Genomic DNA, 23,070 nt, shown 5'->3' with positions numbered 1-23,070 from the left:
GCCGCTCGGCTGTCATCCTACAGGGTGACAAATACGCTCGCTGCGCCGCGGACCTGCGACAACGTACGGGACCAGAGCGCCCGTTAGCGCTTTCGCTGGCGCGTATTGCTGCGTGCCGGTGCGTGCGAGGGTCGGGCTGTCGCGAGCCGCTATGGCTACCCGTGCGCCTTTCAACAGCTGCCTGCGGCCTTCCGCGTAACGACGTCGCGCTCAACTTCTCCTCCGGCTCGTTCGCCGCCTGAATGTCACACCCCGCTGAATAGACGCGCTCACGGCGTTGTACGTGCTTGAGACCGCGCTCTACGCACAACCAACCGTCGCAGCCCTGCTTGAAAGTACGGGACATGCCAACTCGCACTCGCGATTTCGAGTTATATTGGCTGGTACTGCCGATGTCGCTAATGTGAACTGTTGCGGTAGTATTAGACGATGAGGCACCTGTCTGGATTATTAGGTAACGAGAGAAATGTAGAGATATACGGCCGGCAAAACAAAGAGAGATATGTTACCGTAATTGCTGTGTCTTGCGTGTTGGCGCCGTACATTTTGGGGGTCGGACAAAAATAAGGCAGCCCCTTCCGCTGGAGGTTCGAGTCCTCCATCGGGCATGGGTGTGTGTGTGTGTGTGTGTGTGTGTGTGTGTGTGTGTGTGTGTTGTTCCTAGCATAAGTTAGTTTAAGTAATGTGTAAGACTAGGGACCGATGACCTCAGCAGTTTGGTCCCTTAGGAATACACATATATTTGAACATTTTTGAACAAAAATAAGGAAACACTGCCAAAAATGCATGTTGAATATGAATGCAGAGTGTAGCGAAGGCTGGAGACTGATATGTTTTGTTACGCCACGAAGGGCAGGTGCACAATGTCCTCAGTGCTTTGCATGTGCCAATCGTGGTTAGAAAAGTATTCTGTGTAGTTACGATTGCATTATGCCGGAGCTAAGTGACTTCGAAAATGGGCAAATTGTTGTTGCTCGGATGGCGGGTGCGTCCGCAAGCAAGATAACCGAAGTGTTTCAAGAGGCGCCCTATCGACGATTCATACAAAGTGTACGAAAATTCGAAAAACATCGTCCGGTAAGTCACACAAAGCGGGTGAGTGATGGTCGGTGATTGAAGAGGATTGTGACGAAAAACATGAGGACGACGGCTGCAAAAGTCACTGCGAAATGTAGTGTGAGGAGGGCTATGCGAGAGGCGTTCAGTGAATTCGAAAGTAAAGTTCTATGTACTGACTTGGCAGAAAATCCTAAGAAATTTTCGTCTTATGTCAAAGCGGTAGGTGGATCAAAGCAAAATGTCCAGACACTCTGTGACAAAAATGGTACTGAAACAGAGGATGACAGACTAAAGGCCGAAATACTAAATGTCTTTTTCCAAAGCTGTTTCACAGAGGAAGACTGCACTGTAGTTCCTTCTCTAGATTGTCGCACAGATGACAAAATGGTAGATATCCAAATAGACGACAGAGGGATAGAGAAACAATTAAAATGGCTCAAAAGAGGAAAGGCCGCTGGACCTGATGGGATACCAGTTCGATTTTACACAGAGTACGCGAAGAACTTGTCCCCCTTCTTGCAGCGGTGTACCGTAGGTCTCTAGAAGAGCGTAGCGTTCCAAAGGATTGGAAAAGGGCACAGGTCATCCCCGTTTTCAAGAACGGACGTCAAACAGATGTGCAGAACTATAGACCCATACCTCTAACGTCTATCAGTTGTAGAATTTAGGAACACGTATTATGTTCGAGTATAATGACTTTTCTGGAGACTAGAAATCTACTCTGTAGGAATCAGCATGGGTTTCGAAAAAGACGATCGTGTCAAACCCAGCTTGCGCTATTCGTCCACGAGACTCAGAGGGCCATAGACACGGGTTCCCAGGTAGATGCCGTGTTTCTTGACTTCCGCAAGGCGTCCGATTCAGTTCCCCACTGTCGTTTAATGAACAAAGTAAGAGCATGTGGACTATGAGACCAATTGTGTGATTGGATTGAAGAGTTCCTAGATAACAGAACGCAGCATGTCATTCTCAATGGAGAGAAGTCTTCCGAAGTAAGAGTGATTTCAGGTGTGCCGCAGGGGAGTGTCGTAGGACCGTTGCTATTCACAATATACATAAATGACCTTGTGGATGACACCGGAAGTTCACTGAGGCTTTTTGCAGATGATGCTGTGGTATATCGAGAGGTTGTAACAATGGAAAATTGTACTGAAATGCAGGAGGATCTGCAGCGAATTGACTCATGGTGCAGAGAATGGCAATTCAGTCTCAATGTAGTCAAGTGTAATGTGCTGCGAATACATAGAAAGAAAGATCCCTTATCATTTAGCTACAATATAGCAGGTTAGCAACTGGAAACAGTTAATTCCATAAATTATCTGGGAGTACGCCTTAGGAGTGATTTAAAATGATATGATTATATAAAGTTGATCGTCGGTAAAGCAGATGCCATACTGAGATTCATTGGAAGAATCCTAAGGAAATGCAATCCGAAAACAAAGGAAGTAGGTTATAGTACGCGTGTTCGCCCACTGCTTGAATACTGCTCAGCAGTGTGGGATCCATACCAGATAGGATTGATAGAAGAGATAGAGAAGATCCAACGGAGAGCAGCGCGCTTCGTTACAGGATCATTTAGTAATCGCGAAAGCGTTACGGAGATGATAGATAAACTCCAGTGGAAGACTCTGCAGGAGAGACGCTCAGTAGCTCGGTACGGGCTTTTGTTAAAGTTTCGAGAACATACCTTCACCGAAGAGTCAAGCAGTATATTGCTCCCTCCTACGTATATCTCGCGAAAAGACCATGAGGATAAAATCAGAGAGATTAGAGCTCACACAGAGGCATACCGACAATACTTCTTTCCACGAACAGTACGAGACTGGAATAGAAGGGAGAACCGATAGAGGTACTCAGGGTACCCTCCGCCACACACCGTCAGGTGGCTTGCGGAGTATGGATGTAGATGCAGATGTAGAATGTTGCATTCGCGAAACCTGTCAGCACCAAAAGAACACGAAGGGAGATTCGTAAACAGGGAATTGCAGGGTGAGCTGGAATTCCAAAATCACTTTTCAGTGATGCAGATAACCGTAACAGGATAACGTGGAGCCGAAGCCAGAAGAAGCTATACAACCTGGACTACGGATCTTTGGAAGAAAGTTGTTTGGTCGTATGAGTCTTGTTTACTACTGGTGCCAACGTCTTACCAAGTTTACGTCCTAAGAGTGGTTTCGTGATGATGATTCCCGCACCCATATCGTGGTATTCCATGAACCCCGTTGCTAATTTACAAGGCCGCATTATTGCCAAGGACTGTATCACCTTTTTGCCTGATCAGGTCCATTTCATAGTATAATGTTTGTTCCCCAGTTGTAAGGCTGTGTTCCAGGAAGACAGGGACCCTGTTCACACAGCTCACGTGGTCCAGGACTGGTTTTTTGAGCACGAGGATGAATTTTTTCTTCTCCCCTGATGACCATAGTCACAGGATATCAATATTGTTGAGTCTTTGTGATCTACCTTGGAGAGAAGGGTGCGTCATCCCTATCTACCTCGTTACTTGAACTTGCCACTATTTTTGCGGGAAGAATGATATTAGTTTCCCTTGAAAGCTATGCTGGGCCAGTATTTATCCAAACCGAGACAAATGGAACCTATTTTGAATGTCAACGGTTTTCCTACATCGTATTAGGCACGGTTACGTGTTGTGTTTTTGGTGCTCTCTGCCATGTCTCATGGAGTGACGGTATAGGCGCATTTACTTTTGTAGAAGCAATGTGTAGAGATGGACGACAGTATCCCGCCATATCATAGGACATTCGTACCGCTATTATCAGATACGGCCACCTCTGCCTGAAGGATAACTGCTCTGCTGCCATATCAGATGTGGCCACTCTGCCTGAGAGCTAACAGACATGCTGGTCATGCAGCAGCTGGCACTCCATTGAAACCAGGAGGTAAGCAGGCTCGTGATACTGTGTTTCTACTACTGCTTTTCATGGTCCTACCGTTGCTGCTACTACTACTGGTATTATTGCTGCAGTAAGACAATGGGTGATCAGTTACCTAGAGCAAATGCTAGTTAATGTGGCATTAGGTATACTGTATCGATAATACCGTGCTGGTGTTCCTACATACACCCGTTATGGACAGCTTAATATTTTGAAACACAACTCCGGCCGGAGTTAATAGTGCCTGTTGGAAATCCCCTCATAGTTCGCTTCCTTGACGAGGAGTGATTGTGGGGTTTTCCACTGTACTGAACTTGAGTACTCGCGTCACCGTATTCCTCAAAGTTCGCGCGCCTCGTGAACGCACGATTTTTGCGCATGTTTCTGGCGGATACCCCTAGGTGAAGATGCAACTCTCCTTAGGATACGTGATGTACCTATAAACAGTGGCGTCTCTGTCAGGCGTAGAGATCAGAAATTAACTCTGTATACTCGCTTCAAACTCGCCAGCGCCTCCTATGAAGTCATCTCGAACCCGCCGTCTCCGTACGCCTGGAGACCCGACCCGCCAGTCTCTGCCACTGCCCATTCAAGTGAAAGCTTGTCACTGAAATTTCTAGCGAGTACAAGTGGACTACATATACAAGCATAGAGAGGAGAGAGAGTATACGAATTCGCGAATATAATCGTGGACTCACGGTATTGCCACTACAGACGCAACCGTTGGATATGAAGATTATTATTTGCCTATGCAATGATTCAAATGGCTCTGAGCACTATGGGACTTAACATCTGAGGTCATCAGTCCCCTAGAAATTAGAACTACTTAAACCTAACGAACCTAAGGACATCACACACATCCATGCCCGAAGCAGGATTCGAACCTGCGAACGTAGCAGCAGCGCGATTCCGGACTGAAGCGCCTAGAACCGCTTGGCCACAGCGGCCGGCTCTTAGCATGAAGATTGTGTCTTGAAATGCAGCACGACAGTCCATCAAATACTACTGTGCAGAGGTCTCCAAAGGGCAAGGGTGTCTGCTTTTATACGAACGAAAATTTGTCGACAGCAATGTTAGAATTTGCTTTACTGTATCGAAATTGGAATACTGATGAGTATTGAGTGTGTTCCTCTATTGATATTGTGACTTATGCACTATTAAAAATATCGGCGAAAGAGCAGGGGGAACGCAATCGAGATTTTGAAATACCTTCTGTGACCTCAATATCTCTGGACCTTAACCGAACTGAATATATTGGGCATCAGCAGTAGAGATCCCGCTATGTTGAAACTTCCTGGCACTTTTAAACCTGTGTACGGGACCAGAATTTGAATCTGTAATCTTCTTTTGTGTTTCTCACCATAGGGAGCGACCGCCTGAAATGAGGTGCACAGTTTGGAGGGAACAATCTACGTTATTTGACACTAATGAACTGAAACACAGTAACACAGGTGAAGTGTGTGTGGCCGTGCCGGCCGACAGCGTCAGATCGTTCGAGGACGAGCACAGTCAAAGCCCAGCGAAGCGGTGGTTCTCGACACTCAGCGGCGAGCTGGAGGATGGGCTGGAGGGAGTCCAGTAAGAAGGCGCCGAGAAGGCACTCCACGATAGCCCGACACTCGGACGGGGCGGTGATTAATCCTCGACTCGCTCGGCGATTTATACAATGAGCGCACATTAAGCACACTGCCGTGGAGCACTCAGTTTAAAGGCAAGCCTATCCTTGGCTTGAGATTGTGCAGGCTAACCGTCTTCGTGTCGGCCTGTCTTCCTACCACCGTGGAGGAGGAAGTTTTCCCCCTACACAGCTGGGAAGATGTTTCCAGTTGTATGTATTGTATGTTAACCGGGGGCCTAGAAAGGACGGAGAGGCTCCGTCCCCGCCGCAGCCGCAGTGGTCCACAACCCCACGACGACTACCGCAGTCCACTTCACCCTTCCGCCGCCCCACACCGAACCCAGGGTTATTGTGCGGTTCGGCCCCCCGGTGGACACCCCCCCCCCCCCCCCCCCCCTCCCACAGGGAACTTCTCACACCAGACGAGTGTAACCCCTATGTTTGCGTGGTAGAGTAATGGTGGTGTACGCGTACGTGGAGAACTTGTTTGCGCAACAATCGCCGACATAGTGTAACTGATGCGGAATAAGGGGAACCAACCCGCATTCTCCGAGGCAGATGGAAAACCGCCTAAAAACCATTCACAGACTGGCCGGGTCACCGGACCTCAACACAAATCCGCCGGGCGGATTCGTGCCGGGGACCAAGCGCTCCTTCGCGCCCGGAAAGCCGTGCTTTAGACCGCACGGCCAACCGGGCAGGCAGATGTTTCCAGTTACTGGGAATGAAGACGGCATGGGCGTTGTTGATTTGTCGTCGTGACTCCAGAGGGAGAATTTTGAGCAGCAGATGTTGCTGCTCAGGCGTGAAGGAATATAGGGGTGTTGTGAGGGAATGTAGGATTAGGTCGTCAGCAGGAGCGAAAGGATAGGGACTCATGTAGTGGGGGTAGGAGCCATCCTGTAGCGACTGTGGAATTTCCGGCAGCATCGCCGCTACGCCATCCATGCGTGGGAGAGGAAGATAGACTGGTGTGCTTCCTGCTATACGCGCCCTGGGGAGCAACGACGAACGAGCCGCTTTGGGAACGGTCGACCGCGAAGCTGGTCCCCCTTATGCGCGGACGATGTCGTGGGCAGTCTGCCGCATGATCGCTGGCCCCTCTGGAGCGGAGACGACCTGTGTAGGCGTCACCACCTCTGCAACAGCCTGCTGTGTAGTCTCCACTTTTGTAGTGGCAGCTGCAGAAGGTGTCTTCTCTTCCTGCACTGCCTCCTGCATCTCTGCGGAGGCCATGGAGCGTCCGTCTGCGTGGCGGTGTCCACCCCCGTCCTCAGCCCCATGGATTGGGAGATGGCAGCTGCTGCAGTTGGTAGTGGACGTCATCAACTTCCGCCTTCAAGCCAACTCTCTCTCTGCCACCATGGTGGCTTTGAGGACTGCCTCTGCGTCGTCGGTGGCAGCACGCAGCACGGCGCGCCTGCCAATAGTGTCGGCGGCCACCTCTTCGAAGCGGTATGGCCGGCTCCCCGCTCTTAAGTGGAGGGGCGAATCGGCTGCCGCGTCTTCCTGCTCAGTCCCGGTGGCAGTCACCGTATCCTCCTGCTCTGTACCCCTGGCAGCAACCACATCTTAACTGGGGCCTTGCGGACGTGGCTCCAGCTAGCGATGTGACTGCAGCCGCGAAAATTCGCCTTTTGTGCGCCGCCGCAGATGACAGAGGTCGGCGAGGCGTCGCGTGTCCCCGCAAAGGCGCGGGTACCGCGCGTTTGTGCGCGCTCATTACACACCACGTCTTATTTGCAGTACTTGGTGACAAGGCCAAGCTTTTGGTAGCGGTAGCACTGTTCCTTCCTCTTCGTCTTGTCGCTGTCTGCAGTGCCGGCCTACTCGAGCACTTCGATTGCAAGGTGCTCCACGATGGCGGCAACCGAACGAGACTTCGGCTTCCCCTTGACTCCCTTTCCGCGTCCGGGCGTGTTGGGGTGTGTTAGGCGAGCGAGAAGAGCGACAGAGACGATGTGACGCGAGTCAAGCAGCAGTGTACTGCCATGAAGCGGCCGGATACTGTCCTAAATACCTACCTGGCGGAATAATAGAGGCGCACATACAGCTGCCACGTGACCTCGTGAAAGGTGCCCGCAATCGCAGCGCTGTGTGCTGCAGCATGCACTCTACCATCGGCGTGGGTGGCGCCCTCTCATTCCATCTCTATAGCGGGAATATCGGTCGAAAACAACCCGGGCTATTTCTGTTTTCGTCGGGCTGATGGTATACGATCTCCCGTAGCAGCGCTGCCTGCGGAATGTAGCTGTGGCAACCCGCGGTACACACCTGTATGATTGGTTGCATCGCAGGCAGCTGCCTGGGGATACAATCCTTTCCATTTGCGGATAGTTCTCTTACCACCTGCACAGCTTCATATCTTCCAGTAACTGTTTCCTACTTTCTAGACTTCACAGAAGCCGTCTTCCACAACTCGGTCTACTAGCAGTTCCTGAAGAAGGGGTGTAGCACAGAAATTGTTTGACAGCATCCTGTTACGTGAATAAATCTTACACTCTGTGGCCGAGTGTGATTCGTTCTGAACTGTCCATGAGTTTTATTCCAGCAAGACATGCAAGATTCCTCCTGAGAAGTTCGAAAAAGTCACTCAGTCAAATTATCTGATCAAAAATATCCAGTCACGTATCAGTGGATGTTAATGTGGGGAGTAAGTTTCTCTTTATGACGCCATAAGCGGTGGTTGGGAACTTTCAGTGAGGTGCTTAAATTTCTGTGGAGGAATGGCAGCCCATCTTCCTTAAGAGCTGATACCCGACAAGGTAGTGATGTTGAACGCTGCGGTCTGGAGCGACGTCGACGTTTTAACCCATCCCAAAGGTTTTCTATCCGGTTCAGGTTGCGGCTCTGGACAGACAAGTCCATTTCAGGAATATTATTGTCCACAAACCATTGCCTCTAGATTCTGTTTTATGAAAGGGAACTTTGCATTGATGATGCAAAAAATCATCGTCTCCGAACTTTTCCACTATGTACGCAGGTCACAGGCCTGTAAAATTATACATATCCTTCCACATTTGGCGTTTTCTTAAGCGCGGTAAGGGATTCACCCTAACCACCAAAAAAAACCACCATACCCTAACATCACGCCTCCGTTCTTCACTGATGGCGCGTAACTTTCTCGACGCATTCGCCAAACCCAAACCTATCCATCGGATGCCCACCTGGTATAACGTAATTCATCACTTGTTTCAAGTCATCCACTGTCCAGAGGCGTCATCTTTACACCACCTCAGCCCTCACTGGCTACTGAAAAGTGTGGCATATGAAAGCTGCTCGATCACTGTAACCCATTCTTTTTAACCCTGTGAGCACAGTGATTGTGGTAACATAAGTTCTGATAGCACGTTGGAACTCACTAGTGGTTCCTTCTGTTGATTTCATGCGCTCTTTTACAAGTATCCTCCGCAATGCTCGGCGATCCCTGACCGTTGAACATCAGGTCTGCCTGGTCTTAATTCGGCTGTGGTTACGGCTTCGCGTTTCCACTTAATGATCACGTCACCAACAGTCGACTTTGGCGGCTTTAGAAGAGTTGACATGTTCCTGATGGATTTCTTACATTTGTTGCTAAGGTGACGTCCAATTACTAGACCACGTTCGAAGTCGCTAATCTCTCCTGACCGACCCACTCGGTTTTTACTGCTTCTATAGTGACAACAAAGCACTCCCCACCTCTTTGGCTCTCGTGACGTCCGGTCCTCAATCCTGAGTTAGTTAAGGGCGGCTAGATACTTTTTATCAGATAGTGTATGTATTTTGTGTGCGATGTACAGTAGTAATCGATTCCAACAGAAGTTATATTCACATATGAATTTACAATTTACAACGTAGAAAATCAATTACAGTAAAGACGGAAGACCTCGGACTTTGCGCCTGCCGTCACACGCGCATGTCAGATTCTTCCAGTCAGCTATAATTGTTCACAACGTCATGACTGAATTTTCAGGCACGAGGGGCGGGGGGGGGGGGGGGGGGTGACGGAGGAAGTGAGCTCCGCCTACCAAAGCCCAACACGTCGATACCCGTGGGGAGAGTGGTAGTGGGCTGCACATCTCTCGCGTAGTTGTGGCACTACTCGTGAGCATTATAGTTCGGCATGGTGGCAGGGCAAGACAGTAACTTCGTAACATAAGCGGTACGCCATGGTACTGTATTTTAGATTGCAAGTGTTTGCAATAGTCGTACACAAAACACTCATGGCCCTGACCGACTTCTACTAGCTTCAGCCGATCCAGAACTAGGGTTCCCTCGTTGAGGACGTTGTGAACAAATCATAAGTCCCACAATAGATACTTCATTAGTCGTTGAGGAATCGTGGCCAGTTACACTGCCACACAGGTCGAGGAAGTCATCAACTTCACTATCTTTCACATACAAACAGACATACATACATTAGCTTCGTGGTTTTTGTTTGAGACATATTCTCCCAGAACCAAATTACATATAACCGTAATCCACTGTTTTCGACCATGCTTTTCAGGGGTATTCTCATGGTAAGTGCTCTAACCGGAAATACCGTGTAAAATATTCCATGTTGGGAACCTGATCTACTTCATTTCCAGCTGGTCTGGCGTTTGGTTGAAAAGAACCTATCACTAGAACGGAGCGGTTCTCAAACGTCTTACGGGGTTACATTGTTCTCCTGGTTGGATATGACAGGTATTCTCTGCCACAACGTAAGCTGCTATATTACTTTAGCATTTCCGTTTCAATTACACGGTGCCGTACAGCTTGTGCATGCTTGTCTTCAGCTAAAGCTCTTTCAAAAGGCAACTAGTAGCTCTTCGATATTATGTTGTTGTTGTTGTTGTTGTGGTCTTCAGTCCTGAGACTGGTTTGATGCAGCTCTCAATTCTACCCTATCCTGTGCAAGCTTCTTCATCTCCCAGTACTTACTGCAACCTACATCCTTCTGAATCTGCTTAGTGTATTCATCTCTTGGTCTCCCTCTACGATTTTTACCCTCCCCGCTGCCCTCCAATACTAAATCGGTGATCCCTCGATATCTCAGAACATGTCCTACCAATCGATCCCCTCTTCTAGTCAAGTTGTGCCACAAGCTCCTCTTCTCCCCAGTTCTATTCAATACCTCCTCATTAGTTATGTGGTCTACCTATCTAATCTTCAGCATTCTTCTGTAGCACCACATTTCGAAAGCTTCTATTCTCTTCTTGTCTAAACTGTTTATCGTCCAAGTTTCACTTCCATATATGGCTACACTCCATACAAATACTTTCAGAAACGGCTTCCTGACACTTAAATCTACACTCGATGTTAACAAATTTCTCTTCTTCGGGAACGCTTTCCTTGCCAAGGCCAATCTACTTTTTATATCCTCTCTACTTCGACCATCATCAGTTATTTTGCTCCCCAAATAGCAAAACTCCTTTACTACTTTAAGTGTTTCAATTCCTAATCTAATTCCCTCAGCATCACCGGACCTAATTCGACTACATTCCATTATCCTAGTTTTCCTTTTGTTGATCTTCATGTTATATCCTCCTTTCAAGACACTGTCCATTCCGTTCAACTGCTCTTCCAAGTTCTTTGCTATCTCTGTCAGAATTACAATGTCATCGGCGAACCTCAAAGTTTTTATTTCTTCTCCATGGATTTTAATACCTACTCCGAACTTTTCTTTTGTTTCCTTTATTGCTTGCTTAATATACAGATTGAATAACATCGGGGACAGGCTACAACCCTGTCTCACTCCCTGCCCAACCACTGCTTCCCTTTCATGCCCCTCGACTCTTATAACTGCCATCTGCTTTCTGTACAAATTGTAAATAGCCCTTCGCTCCATTGTAAACAGCCCTTCGCTCCCTGTATTTTACCCCTGCCACCTTCAGAATTTGAAAGAGACTATTCCAATCAACATTGTCGAAAGCTTTCCCTAAGTCTACAAATGCTATAAACGTAGGTTTGCCTTTCCTTAATCTTTTTCTAAGATAAGTCGTAGGGTCAGTATTACCTCACGTGTTCCAACATTTCTACGGAATCCAAACTGATCTTCGCCGAGGTCGGCTTCTATCAGTTTTTCCATTCGTCTGTAAAGAATTCGCGTTAGTATTTTGCAGCTGTGACTTATTAAACTGATAGTTCGGTAATTTTCACATCTGTCAACACCTGCTTTCTTTGGGATTGGAATGATTATATTCTTCTTGAAGTCTGAGGGTATTTCGCCTGTTTCATACATCTTGCTCACCAGATGGTAGAGTTTTGTCAGGACTGGCTCTCCCAAGGCTGTCAGTAGTTCTAATGGGATGTTGTCTACTCCCGGGGCCTTGTTTCGACTCAGGTCTTTCAGTGCTCTGTGAAACTCTTCACGCAGTATCATATCTCCCATTTCATCTTCATCTACATCCTCTTCCATTTCCATAATATTGTCCTCAAGTACATCGCCCTTGTATAGACCCTCTATATACTCCTTCCACCTTTCTGCTTTCCCTTCTTTGCTTAGAACTGGGTTTCCATCAAAGCTCTTGATATTCATGCAAGTGGTTATCCTTTCTCCAAAGGTCTCTTTAATTTTCCTATACGCAGTATCTATCTTACCCCTAGTGAGATAAGCTTCTATATCCTTACATTTGTCCTCTAGCCATCCCTGCTTAGCCATTTTGCACTTCCTGTCGATCTCATTTTTGCATTCCTTTTGGCCTGCTTCATTTACTGCATTTTTATATTTTCTCCTTTCATCAATTAAATTCAATATTTCTTCTGTTACCCAAGGGTTTCTACTAGCCCTCGTCTTTTCACCTATTTGATCCTCTGCTGCCTTCACTATTTCATCCCTCAAAGTTACCCATTCTTCTTCTACTGTATTTCTTTCCCCCATTCTTGTCAGTTGTTCGCTTATGCTCTCCCTGAAACTCTGTACAACCTCTGGTTCTTTCAGTTTATCCAGGTCCCATCTCCTTAAGTTCCCACCTTTTTGCAGTTTCTTCGGTTTTTATATAAACAGATTAACTATTGAATAAGAGGCTAGCCACTAGGCTTCATCACCTAGAAAAGAATGAAAGTAAGTTCAGATGAGCTTCCCGTCAAAATCAGAACAGTGAAGCTGCACATTCACTAACGTCTTATGATGATGGTTGTACTGGTTTGTTATTAATCGTATGGCTACGGTCCCCCGTCTGGCCGACCGTTCGCCGGGTGCTGGTCTTTCAATTTGACGCCACTTCGGCGACCTGCAGTCGATGAGGATGAAAGGACGATGATGAGGACAGCACAACATCTTGTCCCTGGGCGGAGAAAATTCCCCGACCCAGTCGGGAATCGAACCCGGGCCAAGCGGAGTGACAATCGGTCACGCTGGCCATTCAGCTACCGGGGGCGGACTTGGTTGTACTGTGAGGCATAGTGAAACATATGTTAACAGTGAACAAACTACTATGTCCATTCACAGTAATGTGACCAACTATCAGAAGTCTTTACGGCACGGACCACTTCGAGACATGCAGGAAGAGTGTTAGCGAGGTTCTAGAAGGTACCTAAAGGAACGTGGAGTCCTGCCAACTCCAGTGCCGGGGCGAGCTGCGCTAGTTTTCTCGATGGAGGACCCGTGGCGCGACCAGCCCGATCGAGATGGTCCCACAGATTCTCGATTGGGTTTTAATCCGGAGAGTTTGGCAGCCAGGGCAGTACGATAAACACATCATGATGGTCTTCAAACCACGCACGTACACTGCGAGCTGTGTCACACATTGCACTGTCCTTCTAGTAGAGGTCATCGTGTCGAGGAGAAACGTACTGCAGTGGACGTCCAGTTACGGTATTGGCGTGAAAATTCCAGCCTTCGTCGCCGATGAAAAGCAGTCCGCATGGGTGCATGAAACAGGCGCGTGCTGCGGAGGTACATACTCAGCAACGTTCGCTGAACGGTCGTTGAGGAGACACTGTTGGCACCCTCTTAGTTGCTCTGGGGGGTCAATTGCTCTATAGTTGCATGTGTATTCGCTCACACGGATCTCCATAGTCGGCGTTCACCCCTGTCATCCAGGACCCGTTGTGCACCAAAGTTGCCTCGGCTCTGGTTTTGGACAGCAACATTTTGCTATAAGCCATATGCTTTAATCAGGGCGGCACACGAACAGTTTACAAACTTAACATTTCCGGAAGAGCTTGCACCCGTGCCCAGAAAGCCAATGGCGATGCTGTTTCGGACGTCAGATAAATCTTTCCGTTTCCACATTACGACAACGACTGCAGTTTTCCGCTCCCCTCGACGCGTTTTATATATCGTCCACTGCTAGTGTTGCCACCTGTCGTAACTGAGTGGTTACTGTACATAGACGTCGATGATAGGCAGTGGTGACATTAATGTGACTGGACCGTGTACCTGTTTTATCATTTCGAGAATACAGAGCACCGAAGAAAATGTATACTGCGATTATCCTAAACATTCACACTTATTCACACCCTACTACTGTAACTGTCTGTACTGTCCAAAACGTCCTATAAACAATTTACATGCTAACGAATGTATATAGGACGGTTCAATCCCGCGTCCGGCCATCCTGATTTAGGTTTTCCGCGATTTCCTTAAATTGCTCCAGGCAAATGCTGGGATGGTTCCTTTCAAAGGGCACGGCCGATTTCCTTCCCCATCCTTCCCTAATCCGATGAGACCGATGACCTCGCTGTCTGGTCTTCTTCCCCAAACAACCCAACGAATGTACATAGCCCAGTTATTTATTCATGTGTAGTACTACACTTCTAAGGAACATATTACTCAGCACATATGGTGCAGCCCTGGAGGACGTCCGTCGTCTATCAAGAGGCAGCCAAGAGCGAAGTCCTGTCCCACAGTTTTTAGGAGGCTACCGTCCTTATTGCTCTAAACAGCACGATTTCTAATTGAACCAATAGGCGATTGCAAAATCTACCATCACAAGCTAAACCTCTTCCCCTTTTTGCAAAACAATAGTCTATTATTACTTTAAACTCGAGAGATACATCTACCGTTAATAGAGTCTTTTTATTTCCTGTTTTCATTTATTAAAGCAGGTGACTCGCTGTGCTTATTACTTATAGTTATACGACTCGCGTTTTCCAGCGATGGTATGGTTCCACTGTTACGTTGCTGTTTGAAAGTCTCTCTACTCTCGAGAGACAGGGGGTGGGAGAAATTGCCTGTCCGTACCGAAACTGCTTTATCGAGTAAAACACATCTGGGTTGCGCTGCCCTGCTGTAGCCCGGGAACTGTTCCCGCCAGACTGCCGCTATAGCTGGCTGTGTGTGCTCCAAACTCATCCCGCGATCACGTTACCTTGCAAGCTGTCTCTACCCTGTAGGGTAGAGAATGACGTGTGTAAAAAGACAGGTACATCATTTAAATATTACGATTACGAATCCCCGTTGCTCTGCTCCGAATGAAAGATACAAAAACAGCCTAATCCTCTCAGTCGCTAAATGCTTACAGAGAGCAGTCCTTTACAGTGTTCGATATGCTTTTTACTTTAGTACAACAGTCACAAATATGAGACTGTAACCAACCCCGCTGATGTAGAGCAGGAGCACTTCCATCCGACGTCACAGCGTAAACTGTTAAATTTGATCGCAGTGGAGAGAGAGAGGTTTAACCCAACTGGTTTAGCACAAGAATTGCCGCTGTTGACGAGGCCGTGAGAAAGTGACTGAAACCACTTTTGTCTCCACTCATAGTATATAAGATGGGAGAGAGAATTCTTGGCTCATCATCCAGGCAGTGAGGTACAGAAGGAAGGTATTCACAGGATTGAAGCTGTGAGGTCTGGTCACGGTTCTCGTGCTTTAATGGCTTAATTGGTAAGAGTTTCTCAAAGTTCGTGAAGAGTGATTTGTTGAGTGTTAACACAGAAATATAACGATCCAGAAGATTTCGGGCAAATTAAAACTGTGTGCGGGAGAGTGACTCTAAACCGGGACTTCGCCCTCTGAAGGTGGAGGGCAAAGTTTCGGCTTAGGGGCACGATCCCGCACACAGTTTTAATGTGCCCGAAATCTTTTGGATCGTTATATTTCTGTGTTAAATTCAACAAATCACTCTTCACCAACTGTGAGAAACTATGCATTCCGGCCGGCCGCTGTGGCCGAGCGGTTCTAGGCGCTTCAGTCCGGAACCGCGCGACTGCTACTGTCGCAGGTTCGAATTCTGCCTCGGGCATGGATGTGTGATGTCCTTATGTTGCAGTAGTTCTAAGTCTAGGGTACTGATGACCTCGGATGTTAAGTCCCATAGTGCTCAGAGCAATTTGAACCATTTATGCATTCCGTATGGTTCCAGACACCCACGGAAATCCGTCAGCACCACATTACGTCACTTCCAGCTCTTGCAGCTGCTCCGTTGCTGCAGACAGCCCTTGTTGCGAGTTGTGGCATGCGGTTGGTCCGTGCTTGCGGTGTCCCACTTGGGTTGACAGATGCTGTCGGGTCAGAGACAACGAGGCCAGGGGTCTCCCCGTAAATCATAGCGCGCACCGCAAAGTGCGTTCCCGTGTTAGCACCCCGCGCTCTGCTCCCAGCACGCCGACTGCTCTCGTTCCTGTTAACGCGTCGCGTCGTTTCGTGGTGACTGGGCAGGCGCATTCCAGGGCAAGGACGGGCGGGAGCCTAGCTAGCCACGGCAATGCCGTGGTGTAGTTGGTAGGACGGAGAACAGTAGGCGACACCACACAATGTACACTGCGTGATCAATAGTGTCGGGACACCCTTATTAATGCGAAATTGGCCCCTAGATGTCCCGAGAAGTGGAGCCGCAAGTATAAAAGGAGGAGAGGGGAGGAGGGGGGGGGGGGGCTTGTGTTGTTAGTAGAGAAACAGCAACAGCAGTGTTGGTCGGTCAAGAGAGCTCAGTGACTTCAAACGTGGTCTAGTCACACTATGTCGCCTGATAAATACATCCATCAGGGGCAGTCACACCTTCTAAAGTGTGCAGTTCGTGGTCTAGTGGCTAGCATTGCTATCTCTCGATCTATCTACATCTACATCTACATCCATACTCCGCAAGCCACCTGACGGTGTGTGACGGAGGGTACCCTGAGTACCTCTATCGGTTCTCCCTTCTATTCCAGTCTCGTATTGTTCATGGAAAGAAGGACTGTCGGTATGCTTCTGTGTGGGCTCTAATCTCTCTGATTTTATCCTCATGGTTTCTTCGCGAGACATACGTAGGAGGGAGCAATATACTGCTTGAGTCTTCGGTGAAGGTATGTTCTCGAAACTTTAACAAAAGCCCGTACCGAGCTACTGAGCGTCTCTCCTGCAGAGTCTTCCACTGGAGTTTATCTATCATCTCCGTAACGCTTTCGCGATTACTAAATGATCCTGTAACGAAGCGCGCTGCTCTCCGTTGGATCTTCTCTATCTCTTCTATCAATCCTATCTGGTATGGATCCCACACTGCTGAGCAGTATTCAAGCAGTGGGCGAACAAGCGTACTATAACCTACTTCCTTTGTTTTCGGATTGCATTTCCTTAGGATTCTTCCAATGAATCTCAGTATGGCATCTGCTTTACCGACGATCAACTTTATATAATCATACCATTTCAAATCACTCCTAAGGTGTACTCCCAGATAATTTATGGAATTAACTGTTTCCAGTTGCTAACCTGCTATATTGTAGCTAAATGATAAGGGATCTTTCTTTCTATGTATTCGCAGCACATTACACTTGTCTACATTGAGATTGAATTGCCATTCCCTGCACCATGCGTCAATTCGCTGCAGATCCTCCTGTATTTCAGTACAATTTTCCATTGTTACAACCTCTCCATACACCACAGCATCATCTGCCAAAAGCCTCAGTGAACTTCCGATGTCATCCACAAGGTCATTTATATATATTGTGAATAGCAACGGTCCTATGACACTCCCCTGCGGCACACCTGAAATCACTCTCACTTCGGAAGACTTCTCTCCATTGAGAATGACATGCTGCGTTCTGTTATCTAGGTATCACCGATCACGGGGTCCTGGGTTTGATTCCCGGTCGGGTTGGAGATTTTCTCTGCCCGGGGACTGGGTGCTTGTGTTGTCCTCATAATTTCATCATCCTTCGTGAAAGTGTGTAGACTGGGCTGTGTATAGATTGGGAATTTGTACGGACGCTGATGACCGCGCAATTGAGCGCCCCACAAACCAAACATGAACATCATCATACCTTCCAAAGCTGCACAAGTCGAGTGCTGGCGATATGATTGTTAAGTGGAAAAGTGAAAGAACAACCACCAAGACCAGGCAGACCTTACGTACTGACGGACAGGAGGACAGTCGAACACTGCAGAGGTTGGTTGTAAAAAATCGCATGAAATCGGCGGATGGAATCAATCGTGGGTTCCAAAGTGCTACCAGCGGACCTGTCAGCAATAACGAGTGTGCGTAATGAATTAAAAACAATAGGGTGCAATGGTCGAGTACTCCTCGTAAGCCACGCATTTCTGGAGCCACTGCTAAGCGATATTGGAGGTATTGTAAGGAGCAATGCCACAGAACAATTGATGATTAGAAACGAGTGATTTCGAGTGATGAATCACGCTACACCCTGTGACAGATGGAAGGGTTTGGGTTTGGGGAATTCCTGGAGAACGTTGCCTGCCATATGTTACGTGCCAACAGTGGAGTACAGGCGAGGTGGTGTTACTGTTTGAGAATGTTTTTCGTAGTTGGGGGGTGGTCTTCTTATTTCCGTTAAATAAATAAATAAAAACCACGCTAAATGCAGACGGACGTAAATACATTTTGCAGCGTTTTGTACAGCGTACAGTAGAGAATGCAGCTTGTTATAGACCAGCATGTGAGATACAGTGGTTTGTGAACGATAACATTCCTGAAATTGACTGGTCTGCCGTGAGTCCCGTCCTGAACGCAGTGGAACATCTTTGGGATGAGTTATACCGTCGACTTCGCTCCACACTCCGGCATCCAACATCACTACATTCTCTGGTTTCGGTTCTTGAGTAATGGGCTCCTGTTCCTCCAGAGACATTCAGACTCCTCATTACATTGAAAGTGCCCCCATCAGATTTCAAGCCGTGTTAAAGACCAAGGGTGGATGCACGCCTTATTTATGTTCTCTAGCAGGTGGGCCAAGGGTGGATGCACGCCTTATTTATGTTCTTTAGCAGGTGTCTGGACATTTTTGGTTAGATATTGTATGTCCCAGGCAGCCCTCTTTTGAACTAAAACACGTCTCAGAGTGTTTCTTCGTCTTAAAGGACATTCTGAAGTTTTCCATCGTGGCTGTTTTCACAAGTATTCATTTTATTATACCTTGCAAGACTGGTCAATTTCGGTCTCACAGGCCATTTACTAGCGCAGTAGCTGTCGATGTGTTGTGCAGTCACCCTGTTATTAAATGACGGATATAGCCGATCTGTAAGCGAGTACCTAACGTACAAGCGTCAAAAATAAAACCAGAAAACTTACTGCTTGCAGTAATTGTCATCTTTATAACTAGCTAGCATCAGTAACCCGGCACTGACGGACATGTATTTATTCCAGTCTTTTAGTACTCTCATGTCCTCCTTCCCCCTCTCTCTTCCCATCTCCTCCTTCAACCATGCCTGTTGTTCTGCCCCACCCATTCTCTCTATCCACCTCCCCCATAGAATACCATCTCCTCCTCCTCCTCCTCCTCCTCCTGCTCCTCCCCCTGTCCATCTCCTTCTCCCTCTCTCACTGTTCATGTCCTCGTCCCTCCTCTCTTTACACGTCTACTCCTCTTTCCTTTCGCTGTGCGTCTCCTGCTACCCCCTTCCCTCCCTCTGTCTCTGTCCATTTCTCCCTCCCTCTCTCTAGCCATCTCCTTCTCCCCCATCTATCACCATCTCCTCCTACACCCTCTCTATCTGTTCATCTCATCCTCCACCCTTTTCTATCCATGTTGTCATCCCTACCCCAATAGGAGGTTGTTGAATCTTACCCCACAGTATTTCTTTCCAAATCGTAATTAATATAAGCACCAAATTTCGTTGAAATCGTTCTAGAGGCTTACAGTGAGTTTTTTTCCCGTGGCTTTACCAGCATACGGATATGGGAGATATAGTTCCATATATTTAATATATTTCACACAGATTTTTACACATTTTTCATCTCTATCTGTAGCGAATTTCGCCCTGCCGTTTCATTTCCATGCAGCTCTATGTTTATGATTTCGTAACTCTTGAACTATGTGACTTACAATGATATAATTCTGCATCTACATCCAGTGGTATCTGTGGCTACCGTCTACGAAATGTGTTGCGAATATAATCAGTAGTAAAGAAATAATAAATTAAAAGGTCATACCTGATGCGGCAGTTTTCCTCGCTGACAACCGCCACAAAGTGAGAAGGGGAAAAAATATATCGATTGCTACATTTTCGCTGTTCATGCAAGAAAAGATTCGTATAGTTTTGAAATTATTAGTTAAGTCTGTTGCAAGTCACTAAGTGCTCTCATACTCAAATCCTGGATGGGTATTCGCGTATTGTGTGCTACACTGCTTATTCACCTCCATCCGCTTCCACTCGATACGTAGGTGGTTCTTATCCCACCCACCTCCAAGTGATTCTTTCGTCACTAAGTGCTATGTGAACGAAGTTCGTATGAAATCGATACCGTGGTTATTTTTATAATGTGTATGGATGCCACGTTATAGGACCTATATGTGCTCGCTTTCGTTGTTGAACACCAACAGGATAATTTTACAACTTATTTACACCTGTTGCGCTTGAAAATGGCCTGTAAGTCCGAAATTAGCCAGTCGCGCAAGATATAATAAACTGAATAGTAGTGAAAACAGCCGAAGTGGAAAACTTCAAAATGTCCTTTGACAAATATGCGTCGAAACATGCTCAGGTAAACAGAAAAAAAAGAAATACGTTGTGCTTTGCGTAAGCCGGAGATTAAAACCCCAAATTTAAATCGCAAACACGGAAAGGAGACGCCGTCAGGAGCTTGCAACCTCAGCACGATGATACAACAGTATGTGGGCTACGGACGTTATTTTCTCTGTCAGGAGCTACAAGAAAGGATATTACGAGTGCTTGCTCTCATTTCTGCGACTGGGCCTTGAGATATTGTTGGTGTCTGGCCATTATTGATACCCAAGCTCGAATGCTTGCGCCCTCCATGCCGTTTCGTGCCCGTCTGTCTTATTACGCTCCCGTTTCGTTGCAGAAAACAAATTCTCGCCTCGTTTTTCGGATGCAGTCGGTGAGCTGGTCGCGAGGTGTTTGTACATATAGGGATGAATTTCAAGTCTTCTGTTGCTTTACAGACTACTAAATTACGTTGTTACTGAACGTTTGTGCTTCTGTCACGATACTGGATTTGTCGTAAGCGATTTTTCTGATTACTTACCAGGCGATTTGCTAAGTTCCTTGAATCGTTATGTCACTGGTGTTCCGTGCACCTCTTCTTTCCTAGCCTATGTACCCCTTTGACGTAGGGTTCACTTGCTTGATTGCTTTCCGCCACAGTCTTTTGTCTTGCGCATTCAAGAGTGTGCGGTCCGTTGCTTTTATGTCCACAAACTGACTTTGTGTAACCCTCGCTTCTTTGATGGCACCATCGACCTCTGGATCTAGGCAATATCTTAGTTTCCATTCCATGTAGCCCTTGTCCATGTTAAGTTGTTGCACCGACATTCTGAGTAATAGGGAGCTCTCTGAACTTTGCCCTTAGGGTAGTTGGGTACTTCCCTGTCTTGTAATACTTCCGTTATTTAGCGCCATTTCGCCCTTGCAGTATAAACACGAGCTCGAACATCTAGGGAGGTCTCAAAGTCCGCGTTACGTTAATGGTGTAGTTTTTGAACGTGGTTGGTTCTCTCTGATGACGGTGCTACTTTCTAAATCTACATTCCAGATATTCTTTTTTACATTTAGTCTCAGGCATAATTGCTTAAACGATTCTTCCAGCGCAGGATATTTTCAAGATACTTGCGTCTTTGGTCCGTGAAAAATGCATCATTATCGTATAATTCCTGTTACAAGCAGGTAAGAAAAAAGGTCTCATGCTTGTAACAGGAATTTCTTTGACCAAGAGAATTTGACTCTTAGCCAACTGTCATTCAGTCAAGATGGTGTACTCAGTAATGAGACAAAGCAGTAGGCTCTGCCACAAATATCGACTCTTAGACAATTTGTCTAAAAGTGTATTTTAATACGACAGTATGCCATCTTAGGCAATTTATAGCACTTATAATAAGCATTACAAATCTGGATTGTTATACGGTTATATCACTTGTTACGTATTTCACTGTTATTATCTAACCTGCTTTCAGAAAACACTTGATAATGGCACTTTGAAGCCGAAATCATGATTCTGTAAGTGTAAATGCAACACTGTAAATAAACAACAGTCTAATCGCGGTACTGACTCTAAAGAAACATTAATGGCTTGCTCTTACCATATGTAGTTGGAGGCGCTAATCAACCTACACTCCTGGAAATTGAAATAAGAACACCGTGAATTCATTGTCCCAGGAAGGGGAAACTTTATTGACACATTCCTGGGGTCATATACATCACATGATCACACTGACAGAACCACAGGCACATAGACACAGGCAACAGAGCATGCACAATGTCGGCACTAGTACAGTGTATATCCACCTTTCGCAGCAATGCAGGCTGCTATTCTCCCATGGAGACGATCGTAGAGATGCTGGATGTAGTCCTGTGGAACGGCTTGCCATGCCATTTCCACCTGGCGCCTCAGTTGGACCAGCGTTCGTGCTGGACGTGCAGACCGCGTGAGACGACGCTTCATCCAGTCCCAAACATGCTCAATGGGGGACAGATCCGGAGATCTTGCTGGCCAGGGTAGTTGACTTACACCTTCTAGAGCACGTTGGGTGGCACGGGATACATGCGGACGTGCATTGTCCTGTTGGAACAGCAAGTTCCCTTGCCGGTCTAGGAATGGTAGAACGATGGGTTCGATGACGGTTTGGATGTACCGTGCACTATTCAGTGTCCCCTCGACGATCACCAGTGGTGTACGGCCAGTGTAGGAGATCGCTCCCCACACCGTGATGCCGGGTGTTGGCCCTGTGTGCCTCGGTCGTATGCAGTCCTGATTGTGGCGCTCACCTGCACGGCGCCAAACACGCATACGACCATCATTGGCACCAAGGCAGAAGCGACTCTCATCGCTGAAGACGACACGTCTCCATTCGTCCCTCCATTCACGCCTGTCGCGACACCACTGGAGGCGGGCTGCACGATGTTGGGGCGTGAGCGGAAGACGGCCTAACGGTGTGCGGGACCGTAGCCCAGCTTCATGGAGACGGTTGCGAATGGTCCTCGCCGATACCCCAGGAGCAACAGTGTCCCTAATTTGCTGGGAAGTGGCGGTGCGGTCCCCTACGGCACTGCGTAGGATCCTACGGTCTTGGCGTGCATCCGTGCGTCGCTGCGGTCCGATCCCAGGTCGACGGGCACGTGCACCTTCCGCCGACCACTGGCGACAACATCGATGAACTGTGGAGACCTCACGCCCCACGTGTTGAGCAGTTCGGCGGTAC

At 47.4% G+C, this 23,070-nt stretch overlaps 1 protein-coding gene across 2 annotated transcripts in view; it reads left to right on the top strand.

The window, feature by feature from the left end:
- LOC124804697 (tyrosine-protein phosphatase non-receptor type 9) overlaps positions 1-23,070 on the top strand; it is a 794,886-nt gene that overhangs the window by 308,625 nt on the left and 463,191 nt on the right. The gene's annotated exons all lie outside the window — the stretch shown is intronic.

The sequence above is a fragment of the Schistocerca piceifrons genome, chromosome 7, assembly GCF_021461385.2.
Source record: "Schistocerca piceifrons isolate TAMUIC-IGC-003096 chromosome 7, iqSchPice1.1, whole genome shotgun sequence".
In the NCBI taxonomy this organism is placed as follows: domain Eukaryota; kingdom Metazoa; phylum Arthropoda; class Insecta; order Orthoptera; family Acrididae; genus Schistocerca; species Schistocerca piceifrons.
Note: the sequence above shows the minus strand (reverse complement) of the source record. Positions and strands in the feature narration are given on the sequence as shown.